At 41.7% G+C, this 17,532-nt stretch overlaps 1 pseudogene; it reads right to left on the minus strand.

Moving 5' to 3' along the window:
* Positions 1-1,852: 1,852 nt before the first annotated feature.
* LOC122096756 lies at positions 1,853-15,862 on the minus strand (annotated as a pseudogene).
* Between the last annotated feature and the right edge of the window lie 1,670 nt (positions 15,863-17,532).

A 17,532-nucleotide genomic window follows, 5' to 3' on the forward strand; every position in this document is an offset into this window, starting at 1 on the left:
CTTCTACTGCAAGTAGTTATTCTTTGGCAAGTGATAGTAGGAAACCTGAGCTTCCTAAGGCAAGACCTGGCTTTATTGCCTAGCTGGACTAAAAGTCAAGATCCTCCTGCCTCACATTGCAGAGTTCTAGGATTACAGTCATGCATAACCACATTTCTGTTTGAAACATTTAACTTTCATGTTAGATTATTTCTTTTTCACCTGTGGCCTTTATAAGCCTGACTTGGACATTTTTGGACCTTGGCATGAACATTTGTCTGGATTATGAGGAAAGAATAATTATTCCAACAGTTTCCCATATTGAAACACCCACTCACCCACTCCTTGGGTACTTGTCAACTCACTGTGTTCATCTGGCCTGTGTGGAGATTGTCCATTCTGCTCTGGTCCTTAAGAGGTCTGCTAGATTCTCAGCTGTGTACCAGAAGAACACAGAGATGGAGGGTTTTAGATAGCAATGAGAAAAAAGAAATTTACTTCACTGAAACTCGGTTATTTGCCTTATTTTTGCCTGTCATATTTACCTTGCTCACAGTTTACATTCTTTTATGGTATAATGAAGTAATAACATTTATTTTCCCCAGCATTTAAGTTTAATTCTTTGTTTTCATTGAGACAAACTTCTGAGAAAGAACAACTAACCTCACGCTCATTTCCACAAATGGATGTTTTTATTTTCATATTCCCTTGTAAGACAATAATTCTTGGTTTGGAAAGTTAGGAAATAGAAATAGATTAAAATTTTAAACATGATACATTTATTTGTGATGTCAGTAGGCTTTGGAATTTTAGTCACTAAAATATGTGTGACTACTACGCTTACTCTTGCCCACTCTGGTGAGAGCATCCTTAATTACTAAGTTATTAACAAGTGAATGGATTGCCAGGCAAACTTTGAGAGTTTTTGTTTTCTTGGCAAACCAATAAACATTTCTTTAGAGGAAAAAATACCACACTATTTCTTCTCTTCATAGAGTCTACTATACTTCAGTTAATTCATCTGTAACTATTAGTATACAACTGAGTGTATTTGCTTTTGGGTTTATTGGAGCATTCTAGCAGCCACAAATAAGGGAAACCATGAAGCTTGTGTTCTCTGGGTCTGGATTACTTCCCATAATATAATGCTTTCCCAGTCTTTCCACATTATTACAAATGGTAGTGCATCATGCTCTCTGATGGATGAGTGGGATTTCTCTCTGTTTGTGTGTGTGTTTATACATACATTTATATATGTATATATATGTACATATAAACACATATATGTATATATTTATATCTATATATACATATATGTATATAAAATGTGGTATACATGTATGTAACCTCATACATACATACATACATACATACATACATACATACATACATACATACATATATATATATATATATATATATATATATGTAACCTCATACATGTATGCCACATTTTATTGATCCATTCACCATATGAGGGTTTTCTGGGTACTGGAAAGTGAGAGACATGAGCCTTATCCCTCTGTTTGTGGGAAGACATGAGCTCTTGTAGCAGCAGTACTGAGCCTTGTTACCCTTTTTTATGGCCTGAAGTGGTAAAAGCTGATCAACAATTTGTTCATTTTTGCAATTCCTGGGGCCTGAACTCAGTGCCTGTGCACTGTCCCTAAGCATTTTTTGCTTAAAGCTAACATACTAACCTTTGAGCCACAGCAACACTTCCGGCTTTTTCTGGGTATGTGGTTACTGAAGAATCAAACTCAGGGCTTCATGCATGCTAGGCAAGCACTCTACCACTAAGCCACCTTCCCAGCCCAAGATTTTATTTTTTAAAAGCTAACATGTAAAAGAACCAACTACATGAACAACTGTATTACAGGAGGCGAGCTCCATGACTAGAACCATGACTTCCCTGGCCAGAAACCTGGGAGACCAGGCCTTTGCCACAAGTCTCCTGTGTGGTCAGCTTCCAACCACTGAGCATCGTTTCATTGGCCTGAAAGGAAGGAGAGTTTTGAGATGTGAAACATGATGCAAGCAGACAGAGGGGGCCTCATCCCCCACTGTCAACACTGAGGATGGGTACTCACAAACCCAAGACCCTGTGGCACACATGCTAGTAGACACTAATTATGAATTGTGTGGAGTCATGATCCAATGGGCAGATGGGCTGGGCTATTATGAGAAAGGCATAACCTCCTTCAGAATCATATGGACTCCAAAAATGTGAACTAGAAAAGGTCTACTTTGTGTTTGAGATTATTGTTTTAACTTCCTTTATCTGCACTCTGTCCTCTAAAGCCAGCTCCCATGTTTGAACTCTTCATATGCAGAAAATGAGCCATAAATAAGGCCAAGTAATTGTTAATCTTATGGAAGTCAGCCAGGCATAGAATGGCTGTCTGGGGTTTCTTTTCCTCTCTGAGTTACAAAAAGTGACTTGTTCCTGAGACACAGAGCCCATGTTCTAATGGCTGAGCTATTACTGCTGGATATCACATTTCACCATGTGGATATAACTATAAGAGACAAAGCAGCCAGGACTTTGATGTTCCCAAAATTATTGCCATGCTGAGTGAGTCTGACACATGACTTCGAATGACTGCATGAAGGAAGTGGACATTCTTTTGTTTTTACAATATGTAATAGTGTATACATCGATACATGCTTATTCACTTTACACTGACTTTAATTTTGTCCCAGGTTTTCATTTTGGTTTCAGAGGAAAGTGTCTGGATTTACCATTCCAGCAACAGGCTCCCAGATGCTCATGCAGGGTGAAGAGGGGAGAATGGGTTGAAATGATGACTTCCTTCTGTGTTTCCCTGGCAGTGCTGAAAACCAGACCCAGAGCTTCTGGGCTTCAGGTAAACAAGCAGTGGATAGAGTCTCCCTTCTCAAGAGATGAAATCTTCATGAAAAGTGCCCAGAGGACACTACAGTTTCCACTGCTTTTTTACTTCCACGCAGTGCACAGAGCACACGAGCAAATGCTGGAGGGCACAGGTATGGCTGACTCACCACCCTTCAAGAGAGTCAAAAAAGATGAACACAGTGGCAGGGGACCTGTTCCTCAGCAGAAAGCCTTGCAAGGTTCTGAACATCACCCTAAGTGAGGCTGGCATTTGAGCACAGTCTTGGACAGGTCATGAGCATCTGAAGAGTGTGGAATGTTCTGCTAATCCACAGGTTGACTAAGCAGCCTCTTCTTGGGGGAAAAGGATCTACTATAAGTAAACACTTATCAGAAATCTCACTAAACCTTGTTCTTTATATTAAGTCAGTTCTTCAAGGCAGACAAGTGAGAATGGATAAAGGAGAAGGGCCCTAGGACCACTGAATTTTCCCATCTTAGAGCATCATTTTCTTTCTCAACATACAGTAGGGAAGCCACAGCCTAGTCCTGCTAGCCAATAGAAATATATTCTCAATAGTATATGCCAACATGTTGAGGTCCAGAGAACTCAGTGATAGTGGTTCCACTCTGTTCTCTCAGTAACTTCTCTTCTCTTTTTTGAGATAGGGTCTAATCTAAGTAGGACTTTGGGCTAAGCTCCCTGTGTATGCAGATCATAGGCATGTACCACCATGACTAGCCTCATTACTTCTTTTTGTTTTCTTCCCTTTGAAAGTCAGCCAATAGCTCTAACATCGCTCTCTTCCATTTACATTCTATTCACGCCCTTATCTGGTTCTCTCCATCTGGTCTAACTGGAGCCATCTGTCTCTAGCCAGCACACTGTCATGGTGGTCCATCTTCCTTCTTCCCAGCTAGCTCCATACACATCTGTTTGTTACTAGGGAGTCTTTCCTGACTTGTGCTTTTCACTTTTCCAAATGACTGGATGTGCAAGACAATAAAAGGAGTTCCTGAATTTTGCCAAGAGTGTGAATGACATGGCTGATTCAAGGCTGTTAACTATTTTCCACTTAAACACACAAGCAGTGGGCCAGGATTGGTGGCTCACACCTGTGATCTTAGCTAATAAGTAGGCTTAAATCTGGAGGATGGTGGCTCCGAGACCAGCCTAAGCAGAAAAGTCTTGAGATCCCACCTTCAAAATAATCACAAAAGAAGGGCAGGAAGTATGGCTTACGGTGAGCATACAATCTGAGCAAGAGCTATCATAGTGTAGGTCACCTTGTGCTGCTGGTAGCACAGGCCCTTTAGTCCCAGGTTTGTATAATAACATCTCTTCAATTCCAACTTTGTGTATGAGTGTGTATGTGTACAACTTCACATACTCATGCACTTGTTGTGTACACTGATAATATTAAGTTGCACGTGCTTATGTTGCAGAGACTTCAAACCAATTTGAATCTTTCCAAACACAATGAACCATCAAGAATTCTACCACTGAAACATTCAGTACAAAGATTCCACTTCCAAAATGCCATTGGGTTAGATGGTGTTTACCTATCCATATTTACTTAGTCTTTCCTCTAGTTGACCCTCATCCTCCCATACCATTGCACCTCCAGACATTCCCCCAGATTATTGTTTACAATGATCTTAACATTTTCCTGGAAATAAAGATTCTTTAGTGGTAGAATTAGCATTTAATTGTTAGCAAGTCACCTTCTTCAGTAATAACTCACAATGAGCTTAAAGATCTACCCTTAATCAGGTAGGGATAGGTGGACACAGCATAGTAAAATGGACAAAACAGCATTCCAATGCCAGGTGGAACACTATGGGACCTGACCCGATACCATCATGTGCTAAACATGGACCTCCAAGGTGAGGGCAGAATACCCTCTTGTACTTATGGAACTCCTGGATATCAGGAAAGTAGGAGGCTGAGACCTGAGTCCAACCCTTACTCTTCTCAAATTGCTGGCGAAGTTTCAGAAAAACTCAGTAATCTGCCCAAGGAAGGTATGCTAGGCTACAGGTGAAGAAAGACAGGAGCCTAAAACGTGGCATGCAATTTCTGAGAAGACACCTTCATACTTACTAAGAACTTATGAGCTTATAGAAATGGATTGGTTGTGGTCAGACAGTATGGGTATGCAAGCCAAGGAGGGGACTGACCACTTCCTTACAGTATCATCCTATAGTGATAAGAAGAGGAAAATAACCCCAAATGGGACTGCACTGGTCATCTACTTGATGTCAAAGTATTAGGGCTGAACAATACTGAGTGTTAACCTGGACTGCTGGTCAGAGAGCTGGAAAAGTAGGGAGTAGGATGTGAATTGAATGATAAATAGAGGGATGAGTTGATGGAAAGAATTGTCAACTGCAACATCACATTCAGATCTACCAGAGATCTCTCATAAAGGGCCAATACAGTCAACCATGTGAACCCATTAGCACTGGTCATTCTTGTTTGCTAGCCAATCACTTTCTGACTTATCAGACATACACACACACCCCAAAGGCCATGGTTTGGTGGACACAGAGGGCTAGAATATAAATGTCAGCAAATGCCTACATGTTAGCAGAGAGTATCAAGGTTTAGCCACCCTGCACTGTTCATTTCCAAGATTCTCAACCTGTTAGGTCCTTGTGGCAAACTCAGTGCTCCAATGGGAATAGATGCTGCCTCCAGGCCTCCCTTTCGTATTCTCCAGGTCTCAGAAGTCCCCAAAAGGCTGGTCTGGAGGTGTGGGGGAATAATGCAGGCAAAGCCCAAGTGTTGGAGGCTCCAATTCATAGCAATGATAGGGTGCTGCAGAGCTCTGGATTGTGTTGTGCCTCCAAGGGAAGGAGGCACTGTTGGCACATGAGTGCATCAGGGCTTCCTGATCCTCCCTGCCCAACAGCAGCTGTTCTGGATTGAGCAGCACACTGGGATGGGGTATGAGGCACCCTGGGGACAAGTACCCACCAGTAGAGGGATGGATAGGGCAGGTAAATCTACAGACAACAGTGCCAGTACTGGGGAGCTGTGCTCTTTTATCAACTTCTCCACATTTCAGTTTTCAAAAACAACTTAGACTTTAGAGTAAGTTTCAACCTATGGAAAATTTACACAAGTGTGTTTCCCTCACTGCCCTAGCTCTCCCTTGATTCACATGTCATAAAACATATTATTCAAAGTCAGAACATTTCCACTGAAGCCATATTAGTCATTAAACACAAACCCCATACCAACCTCAACATTGCCTCCTTCTGCCCTTCTCTCACTCAGGAGTCCATCTGGTCCTGCAGATCATTGCTCTCCTCCCCTTTGAGGGGCCAAAGTTCCAACCAAACCTCCATCCTTGGCCATTGTGAGGGGTTCTGCTCAGCATTTGCCGTCTTGGTAGACATAGATTGAGGGATGTCGACGGACTGTTCCTCTTTGGCAGGAGTCTACAGAGCAACAGATGCTGCAGCCATCTCAGTGAATCACACTGGGGCACCGAGGTCACCATGCTTATCCTTGTTCATGGTACTCGTGTTAGAACTCAGAGTACTGTACTTGCTAGGTAGGTGAGCTATGTGCCTATTTTGTGCTGGTCATTTTTTAGTTATGGTCTTGCTTCCTATCCAGGTACATGCCTGGGCCTGGACTCACCTATTTTAAGCTTCCTGTTGTAGTGAAGTTGATATTCATTGCTAGCTTAAGAGGAGATGTCACCCAGTTTTTGGCCTGGGCTGGCCCTGAATAATGATCATCCAAATCTCAGCATCTTAAATAGTTAGGATTACACATGTGACTTCCAGCTCCAATGTGCCTTCCTTCTCAACCCTACCAACTCAGCAGTGACTGACAGCTTGCTCTCCTCAGTTACTCTTTCCCTCTGGAATTTCAGAGAGGAGTCATGCATTTTCTTTTTCACTGTACTCTAATTGCTCCCAAGATTGCCTGAAATTGTACTATCTCCTCATTGTAGGCTCCCCAAGGAAGTGATACCCTTGGATACTGGATATTTCTACATGAGGAGGTAAACTTAGCTGTGAACCCCAAAGGGAGATCCTGTTATTTCAGCTGTGGGCTGTCAGTTCCTTCCGCAACTCCCTCAGCTACAGTCATTTTCCATGACACAATGGTCTTCCTGCATTCCCCACACTGATGGGTACAAAGACAGCATCATGCCAATTGGCCAGGTCAAACTATGGGACACTCAGTGGTGGAGCTGGAGGAGTTGCACTTGTCCCCTATCCAATCTGACATCCAGTCCCTCCCTTCAACAGAATTCAATCTCTGTGCATTCTCCTCTCTGCCAACACTCTCAGTCTGTCTCCAGAACTAAGGAACAAGGTATATGTAATTGAGAAAACACAAACACAATCTCTCATCATGAATGGACCAATTTAAATAGTGAAAAAAATGAACCACAAAATTATACTGAACCCCTCTCCCCACTTCTTTTATTTGTGCAAGTTTGCTCCCTAATTGCTCTTGTGTGTTTGTTGGGGAAGGTGTGTGGGTACGGGTGTGGGGGACATTGTGTATAATAGGATTGAACTCAGGGCCTTTGGCTCTTAACCTGGCTCTTTTTGTTCAAAGCTGGCACTCTACCATTCCAGCCACTGATCCCTAGTGGATTTTTCCAGGCTAATTGCAATAAGAATCTCTTGGGTTTCTCTGCCTACACTGGCTTCAAACTGCAATTCTGGTATCAGCCTCCCAAAAGGCTAGTATTACAGGTGTGTGTGAGCAACTAGTGCATGGCCTCCCACTGCCACTTTAAAAGGGCAGCTTTTAACGTGAAGTAAAAGAAAATTCTTGATTGAAAACTGAGTATCAGTGTGATTTAGGTAAATCTGGAGGCTCCTCATGGGAGGAAAGGCCTACATGAACCAAGTAGGTTTGATGAAATGTCCCCAGAGAACACACAAGATACCCTGAGTGGAACAACACCCAAAGCACAGGTTCTTAGGACATTGTCTAAAATAAGTTTTTAACCAAGGTACTCACAGATGTGCCTCCTATATCCTTGGGAAAGATACCAGTAGAGCAGCCATCTGAATCTTGTCCTACGGGGGTACAGAGTGTTTGGAACCAAGCCTTTTCCTTGGTCCAAACCACATCACAAAGAGACAATATGGATGCTTCTAGTCCAATGGCTGGGCCCTTTACTGCTACAAAATTAGGCTTCTTAGACTGGATGAAAGTATTCACTAAGTTTCTAAAGTTAAAAAAAATACACAGGGAACAAGTAAAAACATTGCATATGTGAGCAGATGACAAAAATATATTCTAGATTGGAAGTTGCCAAGCAGAAACTGTGCAAATCATAAAAACAGATTTCTTAAAAAGCCTCCTCCCAGAAAAGGTAGACTGTGGATCTACCTGCTGCAGGTTGTAAAGGCTTACCTACAGCCTGGATATTACACAGGTGTGGCTGCTGCCACCGATTGTAGGTGACATAGCCAGAACGGCTTTCGTATTTACAGTGGCTCTTGGCCACTCTGACTATTGCATATAGCATTTCCAACTTTTTCTCTTTGAAGACCCAAAGATCATACTGATTTTAGGGAGTTCTTTTTTTTTTTTTTTTTTTTAGGGAGTTCTTGTATTCAAGAAAAAGGAAAATTCAGAGTAAACTTGGCACTAAGATTGTCTGGTACTGACTGAAGGGTTATTGACCAAGGGATATAACCTGCCCCTGCAAGGAGACTTTACACATTGAATTGGAAACACGTATTTTCTAAGGTCTTATAAACTGGACTAAATTAACTTATGGACATGGAGATAAGCTAATTTAAGACATAAGGTTGGAAAGAAAGATCAGCAAGCATCTCAATGCCTGTATCCCATTATGTGTTGGTGGATGCTACTGCCACAGGAAATTGGAGAGCAAAGCAGACATGGGAGAGGGTGGCCTTTGCAGGGGACAAGAACTTGCCATAAAACACAGCCAATGCTGTGCTGGAATTTGTTTTATAGGCTTTGTAGTTCCAGGGAGGTTGATGCTATACTATATAGGGAATCTGCTTCTTCCTCCCTACCATACAGCTGATTCTGTTTTCAGAGGTAGTTTCTTGTTCTGATTTCACACAGTAGATCAAAGCATAAACTTATACCTACATACATATAAAGTTATTCTTTATAGGTAGTTTGAGCCTGACCATTGAACAATAACTACAACTTTTCATATACAGACTTCTAAGCCAGGGCTTGACTGACAACAGCTATTGAAGCACTTCCTACTAGTTCCTCATCCTCTGAATACTATCAGATGGAATATAGTGCTGCATCTCCCCTCCCCCCTTCCTCCCCCCCCCCACCCTCCCTCTGCAAGTCCTGCAGTTGAACTCAGGGTCTTCTGCTTAGTTGGCTGGCACTTGGCTACTTGAATCACACTTTCAGTTCTGTTTGTACTAATCATTGGAGGCTCAATTTTAACAGACTTTTCTAATTGATCTGGTCTTAACACAAATCCTCTGGATGTATCTCAGACTTTTGAGTAGCTAGAATTACAAGTGTGAGTCAATGCTTCCAGCTAGATTATATTGTAAGGAGGGAGGTTGGGAGGTTTGTAAGGAACACAGGAGAACAGGGCTTGCAGATGCAGATTCCAGCAATTGGTGTGAGGTGTAGTCTGTTAGGTGAGGCCGACCTCATCTCAGCCTTGCCAATTGCCCCCAAGGTAAGTAATGTTTTGCATTATGCAAGAATTGATCCTTTAAAAGAACAAGCTGCACTAATATCTAAGGTTTCTAAATGAGATGGCCCAAGGCATTATTCAAAAGCTCACAATGGAGTTTAATGATAAAGCTGTGGTACATGAACACATAAGAATCAAAAACTGTCCACGATTCCATGCTTCTCCCATGATATATTTGTACATATATAAAAAATTTTCATCTCTTGGGCTGGGAAGGTAGCTGAGTGGTAGAGTGCATGCCTTGCAAGCATGAGGCCCTGGGTTTGATTCCTCAGCACCACATAAACAGAAAAAGCCAGAAGTGGCGCTGTGGCTCCAGTGGTAGAGCGCTAGCCTTGAGCTGAAGAGCTGAGGGACAGCACCCAGACCCAGAGTTCAGGCCCCATGACTGGAAAAAAAAAAAATTCTCATCTCAAGCCCAAAGAAACACAGGTCCCATGGTTTCCCTTATTTGCAATGACTAGTGTATGTCTGAGACAAGCAGAAATGTTCAGAGGAGTTGATGTTAGGTGAAATGAACCCCAAGATAAGGACTCACATTTCTTTTCTTTCTTGCTATTGTTTTAAACATATTTATAAGATGATTGCTTTGTGGTTTTTTATGTCCCTTCTCCTCAGTATAAACCCTGTTTTCACTGTATTTGATGTTGCTATAATTTGTGGAGGGGAAGGGAAAAAACAAATTGTTTAAACAGGGATACAGGTGGACCCATTGCAACAATGAGATGTACAAGACGTTATGTCAAAAAATGAACTTTACAACTCTGGTGTGGTATGGGGAGGGAGATGGGAAGGGATGGTAAGGGGAAACAAAGGAGGAGGGAACAATGCTTGATAAGAAATGTACTCATTTGGGCTGGGAAGGTGGCTCAGTGGTACAGTGCTTGCCTTGCATGCATGAGGCCCTGGGTTTGATTGCTCAGCACCACAGAAGCAGAAATAAAAAGCTGGAAGTGGTGCTGTGGCTCAAGAGGTTGAGCGCTAGGCTTGAGGTGAAGAGCTGAGGGACAGTGACCAGGCCCAGAGCTCAGGCCAACGACCGGACTCCCCAACCCCCAAAAAAGAAATGTACTCATTACCTTGCTCATGTAATTGTAACCCCTCTGTACTACATTTTCAAGATTAAAAAAAAAAATTCTGGTTTCAAAGTCTTTGAGGAAAATCAATACCAGGATTTCAATAGGATTGATATATTGTTTTATAACTGGAATTTCAATTTTTGCCTGGAATGGTAATAATGTCAAATGAAATTATGTCTCTATTTCAGAGGTCCATGCTAAATTCACCAGCAGCCATGCTCAGAGGAAGGGTGCAATGATGATGTGTAAACTCATTTGTAAACATGAGTTGAACAGAAACTCAGTTTGTTAAAACACAGCCACCCACCAAATCTTTGTAGAAATGACCTGTCAGGAGAGACCTCTCCGGTCCACAAAGCTGTACCATCATGTACTACAAAAATCCAGCGGCAGTGTGGCTAGTGGTAAGAGATCATGATGGACCTAAAGAGGAAATGTGTACAGTTTTGTTAAGTAAGTATACATGTGGTTGTGTTTGCTAGCCATGGGGCTTGAACATAGGGCCTGTGCACTGTCTCTGAGCCTCTTTGTGCTCAAGGCTAGTGTTCTACCAACTAAATCCCAACACCACTTCCAGCTTTTTCTTAGTAGTTTATTGGAGATAAGAGTCTCATGGACTTTCTTGTCTCAGCTGGCTTCAAACTGCAATCCTCAGATTTCAGCCCCCTGAGTAGCTAGGATTACAAGCATGAACCAGCAGGCTCCTGGTTTTTATACTTATCCTTTAAAACTTAAAATGAAAGCCCATAAACATTAAGAGGTGTACAATGCAGCATACACAATTTGTATTTGTTCCCATTGGATCATCTGTGAACTGAGTTAAAGGCTGTCTTAGATATGGAAGGGAAGGAAAGATTTTCCACAAAGTTAGTTTTTGAAGACATTATTATTCAATAGAATTCCTTCTGAGAAGACACTTGACAAGATCAGATGTTAGGTCAAACCCTCATGGAATGGTGTAGGAATTGTCTGGGGAAACCAGGCAACAAAATTTGAATTAGGAGGTAGTGTGCTTCCTTCCTCAGCTTACTCAGCTTTATTATCTGAAGAAGAAAGGAATGAGTAGGAAGAGGTCAAGTTCTAGGGCCAGTTTATGGGTTTGTTTTGTTCTCTCTCCAACTCCTGTAAGATAGGAGTGCTGAGTAATAGCCTCTTCCTTTGGAAAGTCCCCACATTATCTCACTCTATCATGAGAGGAGACCTCACTTCTGTGGAGATAAGCTTGCTCTTGGGTCCTTCAGACACATAGTATACATACATCAAAAGTCCAATGCTATAAAAGGAACCCAAGATACTCAGTTTTATCAATGATGTAAGGGCCATTTCATGACAATGAATCTGCAAACTGGGTATCATCAATTCCAATAGTGGAAATAGCAGCCCTGGACAGTGGATGATGTAAGATGTTAATTGATCTCCATTCTCACTTCCCTTTCCTTCCATTCTGAATATTTGCCACAATGAAGAGTTTTGCCTCAAAAAGTTTAAGGAATTTGAGTCATGATACCACAGAAACAAGCAAAAATATAATACATAGAAAGATTGTTTTGTGTAATGTCCCTCATAGGCATATGAAGTTAATTTAAATAAACTGAGTAAGAGAAAAATTAAGTGAAACAGCTTTAAATAAGTAGTTTTTTCTGATTCTCCCATATTCCATTAAGCAAAATTATCACTGATAAAAATACATTTACTCAAAGCAGCAGCAATGCAGGTTTCACAGAAGCACAATGTTTAGGTTTCCTATAATATCAGTTGAGCCTTCTGTGGGATCTAGGAGAAGGACATGGCATTGGGAGGCTGGGAGAAATAATAGGAGTGAGGATCTGATGAAAACAAGCATCTAAAATCACCTAAAAGTGCAAGAGATGAGGTTTCTACTTAAATATCTGTATCTATCTTTTCTCTTTCTCTAATACCAGTACTACAAGCCTCAGCCACTGTCTAGGGCAGAGACTGGATACCTGAGGAGGGAACAGACTGGAGAGCAGCAAGATTGGTAAAAAAAAGCTCTAAGATGCACAGGAGAGGACTCAGGGGGTCTCACAGAAGATGTACAAAGTCACCACTGAAGGCAATGGTATGTGTGTGTGTTTGTGTATGTGTGTGTGTGTGTGTGTGTGTGTGTGTGTGTGTGTGTGTAAAAAGTGAGGCTTAAAGTCATGCAACATATCCTGAACTATGATTTAACAATGAGTAGTGTCACACATTGATATGAGGTTCTGATAATCTAGAGCAGAATTATGTCCACTGATGAAGGTTTATAATTTCAAGTCAAGTAAGAAAGCAGTGCCTTCTAGCACCACAAAACTCCAATCTGAGAACTCAGAATAATAATGGGATTATAATATTTAATGGGATTATAATATTTCAAACCATAGGTATGTTATTCTGGGGAATAACAGAGATGGGGGGGACTGAGATCCAAGGCTAGTCTAGGCAAAGTGTTAGCAAGCAGACCTTATCTCAACAAATTCTTCTGGCTAGGTGGTTCATTCCTGAAATCCCAGCTCTGTGGGAGGTGTACGTGAGGGAAGAGCAAAGCCCAAAAATTACTTAAAATACTTAAAGCAAGAAGGGGGCAGGAGGTGGTAGAATGCATGCTAGCATGTATGAGGCTTTGAGTCCAATCAAACGATAGTACTATTAAAACAACCCAACAGATGTAAGTTGTGCTCATTAGCTGGATTCAGCTTTTTTCCTCTCTACTAGAAATATTTAGAATTCGGGGAAGCATAGGAGAAGTGTACAGCACAAGTACCATGCAGCTGTACATTATCTATACAGCACTCTTAGCCAACATGCTGAGCACTTGCTGGGTTTCAGTTGTTGGCCTCTGATAAGCAGTCATTAATATCAGACTCACAGAAAGAGCAGATGAGTTAATCGAGTCAACTGACTTAAATGACTGACATTGAAGCCTATGCAGGGCTGTGATCTTCAGTTCTAGTACTTGGAAAACTAACCCCAACCCTGATGCAAACACATTGGCTCTGCAAACCTGATTGCATCTGCCATCTTGGTGCCTTTTCTCTTTCTATCATCTGTGAGATGGTCTATGAAGTAAGTTAAATCCAGGCCACAATAGAAGACGCTGCCCAGTGCACTGAGATACACCTGCTGTCATCCGCAGTGGCTGTTTTCAGGACACTCTGGACTTCTTTTATCACCTGGAAGTCACCATAAGTTCCAATGATAAGAACCACTTTGGGTACAGACTACTATAAGCATTTTACTAGTCGACAAACTAGACTACAGAAAACTCATGCCCAGACTGATGTGCTTTGCTTTGCATAGAACAGCAATAAACAGTCTGTACATTGCTTATTTTCTGGAAGGAGAGACATATGTGCTGGGGACAAAATACACTGTAACTATGAAACAAGAGGAATATCATAGGAAAAGAAAGACCCATCTGTACGGTATTTTCACAATAATAATAATAAGAAGAAGAATGAGAAGAATGAGAAGAATGAGAAGAAGAAGAAGAAGAAGAAGAAGAAGAAGAAGAAGAAGAAGAAGAAGAAGAAGAAGAAGAAGAAGAAGAAGAAGAAGAAGAAGAAGAAGAAGAAGAAGAAGAAGAAGAAGAAGAAGAAGAAGAAGAAGAAGAAGAAGAAGAAGAAGAAGAAAGCCTTTGTTTCTCTGAAGGTTACAAGAAATGGGTATTTCTGCAGTTTGAACAGCAGGTGGCACTTTTAACTACTTTACAAGTGAGTCCAGTCTGTTTGTTGTTGTTTTTGTTATTGTTGTTGCTGATTTAGCTTAGGATAGAAACCTAAGTGATATGGTGAGAGGGCACAAAATCATTTAAAATGATCTTGGAAACATTAAAAAACCTCACCAGTGAACAGATTGCAAATGTACCAAAACAGATTAAACAGATTAAAAATGTACCAAAAATCAAGCCCTGAACTTGTTCTGTATGAGTGTAGCTAGCACATAGACCTTCTGTAGGTAGCTTTCCTTGTCTGGAACAACCTACTCAAGATGTGTACAAAGGAAAAGAAACAACACTAGAACTTAAAATTTGGAAATGCCTAGTGCAAGTTGAGATGTATGCATTTCTAGAGTCTTCCTAGCACTAGGGGCTTTTGAACAACAATCTCTCCAACAACAATCTCCTTGGCCTTTGCAAGTTGCCTTTTCAGGTATTAGTCAATATGCATGCATAGAAAGCCCCCTTGCTGTGTGCTCTGCCACAACACTAAGACCATCAGTGTTGTAGGATGATGGGGAAACTTCTCCCAGGACAGAATGTGGCCATTGTTATGTTTAGCAAATAATTAACCTGTCAAACTGGGCACCAGTGGCCCTTGACTGTAAACCTAGCTACTCAGGAGGCATAGATATAGTATGCCAGTAAAAAACCAGCTTGGGCAGGAAAGGCCTTGAGACACTTATCTCCAAGAAACCACCAGAAAACTGGAAGTGGCACTGTGGCTCAAGTGATAGAGAGCTAGACTTGAGCTGAAGAACAGAGAGACAGCCCCTAGGCCTAGAGTTCAAGTCCCATGACCGACAAAATAAAGGAAAAAAAAGTAAAAGAAAGAAAGAAAGGGAAAAAGGAAAGAGAGAAAGAGAGAGAGAGAGAAAGAAAGAAAGAAAGAAAGAAAGAAAGAAAGAAAGAAAGAAAGAAAGAAAGAAAGAAAGAAAGAAAGAAAGAAAGAAAGAAGAAAAAGTTGAAAGAAAAAAACCTGTCATGATGAGAGATATGGCAAAGCTCCAGCCTCTGCAGATAAAGACATCCTGACCTGGGAGATGGCTCAAAAACAGAGGCACTGTTACCTTCTCCTGGTAAGAACCAAAGCTCCCACTGGAGCCCATACCATTAGAATGGAGCAGATTCGCAGCACATGCCTACAGCCCCAAGTCAGTGTGGCCAGAGTGATTAGCAGCCAAGCTTCCAAGTCCCCTTTGATTCCTGCCTCCTGGGCACATTGTGGGCCAGCTCAGAAGGAGGTTTCAGAAGAGCATAAAGAGCCATGAAACAAAGCAGTCGTGTAGAAACACAAAGCACATGACTCTCACCTCTGGTCTTCCAGAGTTATTCTCAGATTATTTTGTGGATAAGAAAATGTGAGTGAATCATCTTGCTTCCTGAAAAATATCTCTGTATAGGTAGACATTATTTGCCTCACACTGAAAGGCAACCACTTGTCCAAAGGCTGGTCTCATCTGTGGCCAATAAATTTCTTTTTCCCGGCCATCATCCCTTTAACAGACATCTGTATGTTGGCTGATAGCACATCCATGAATGGAGATGTACCTGCGAAGGTTTTGAAACCATAGTGGTCCATGATGTCCTATCACCATTTCTCTCCCACTGTCATCTCAGAATTAGACCAGAAGCTGGTTGCAATCACAGCACATATCAACACAAGACTGTCAATACCTGAACCTTGTCAAAGTCTACTTCAAAAATAGCTTTCAGTTTCAATCTATGTCTGACAGAGTATCTACCCCCTACTTTTTTGGTCTAGGATATATGGAGCTATACACTGGGAGACTTAGAGAATAAGATTAGAGAGAATGGGTCTCCTGGACAGGATCTGCTATAGGTATGACAAGTTAGAAGGAAAAAGAAACAGCATAAGGAAATATTAACATGGCCAACGTGGTCAAAAGACATCTCTCCAATGCAAGAATGTGTTTCTGACAAACCTGTTCTTGTTGGGCCATGGCCTGGTATGGTGGTGCCACTTTACACTCTGGTCCCAATAGAGTAACATACATGTCATGGCTTCTTCCTTCCATGGCCTAGGCTGACTACCAGAGGTTTATTCCCTGTTTTTACCTCTGCTTTCTAAAAGGGTACACACATCAAGGGGCTCTCTTTTTTCCCCCTACAAATATTCTACCAATGTTCCCTCATTTCACAACTCCTCATTGCCAATCTAGGTGCTGCTGTTCTATGAGTCCTAATGTATCCTCTCCTGAGCCTAACATTTGTTGCCTTTCCTCCTTTTGGTGCTGGGGACTGAACTGAGAGTCATGTGCATGCCAGGGATGTACTCTACTACTGAGCTGCATCTTCACCTCTGAACTTTGTTTATCAAACTTGTTAAGAACTCTATTAAGTATTTGATACGATTACTAAGGTACATGAGAATAAGGGAGATGCTGCACTTAGCAATTGGACAAAAAAATCACCGATCTATAGGAATCACCTCCACATTAGCTTGTGTGGCAATGAATGCAGAGCTCTGGCTAGGAGAAAACAAAAGTCATGCCTGAGAAATACATGGTGGTCTACTGGTAAAATTATCAACAGGAGTTTTCTAAGGAGTGAGGCATGAGTCATTAATTATGAACCAAGAACTACTTCTTCAAAAGTGTAAAGAAATAAGCCAAAGCCACCAGAAAAGACTCATGAAAAGACTCATAAATGGGTACTTAAGAGAAAACAAAAATGTTCTTAGTCAAACACTGGTAGATAGGATGGGTGGTGCCTCCATCACAGCTTGGCCTCAATCCTTAACCCACTGAGGAATGAGAGTGCCTTGGCCAGGCCTGCCTTCAGTTCTGACCCAGCAGCCTTAGAAGATTTGGGTTCATCCAACCTGGTAAGTTCTAGGATAAGAGACCCAGGGGTATCAACACTTACTCCCTAGGACTCCCACAATGGAAGCTATTTGCACTTTGATCTCCCTGGGGCAAGGACACAAAATAACCTGCTTCTAGTCACAGATCACTCTCTGGGACCGTTTACTTTCTAATGAGTGAGACCAGCTTGGCTTAAAGATCTCTATCCCACCCCTCCCCACCCTACCCCAACCTCAGGGCTGGTAGAGGAAAACTTATGGAACTTACCATCTCCCAACTTTACTAGCAACAAGGTACTTGCACCTCACCCAGAAGTACCTTTTCCTTAGAGCTTTCTATAAGTTGCAGTATTCCCATAGCCCTGTTTCTGAAGAAAAACATACTC

Source organism: Dipodomys spectabilis, unplaced genomic scaffold (assembly GCF_019054845.1).
Source record: "Dipodomys spectabilis isolate Male_0828 unplaced genomic scaffold, ASM1905484v1 ptg000388l, whole genome shotgun sequence".
In the NCBI taxonomy this organism is placed as follows: domain Eukaryota; kingdom Metazoa; phylum Chordata; class Mammalia; order Rodentia; family Heteromyidae; genus Dipodomys; species Dipodomys spectabilis.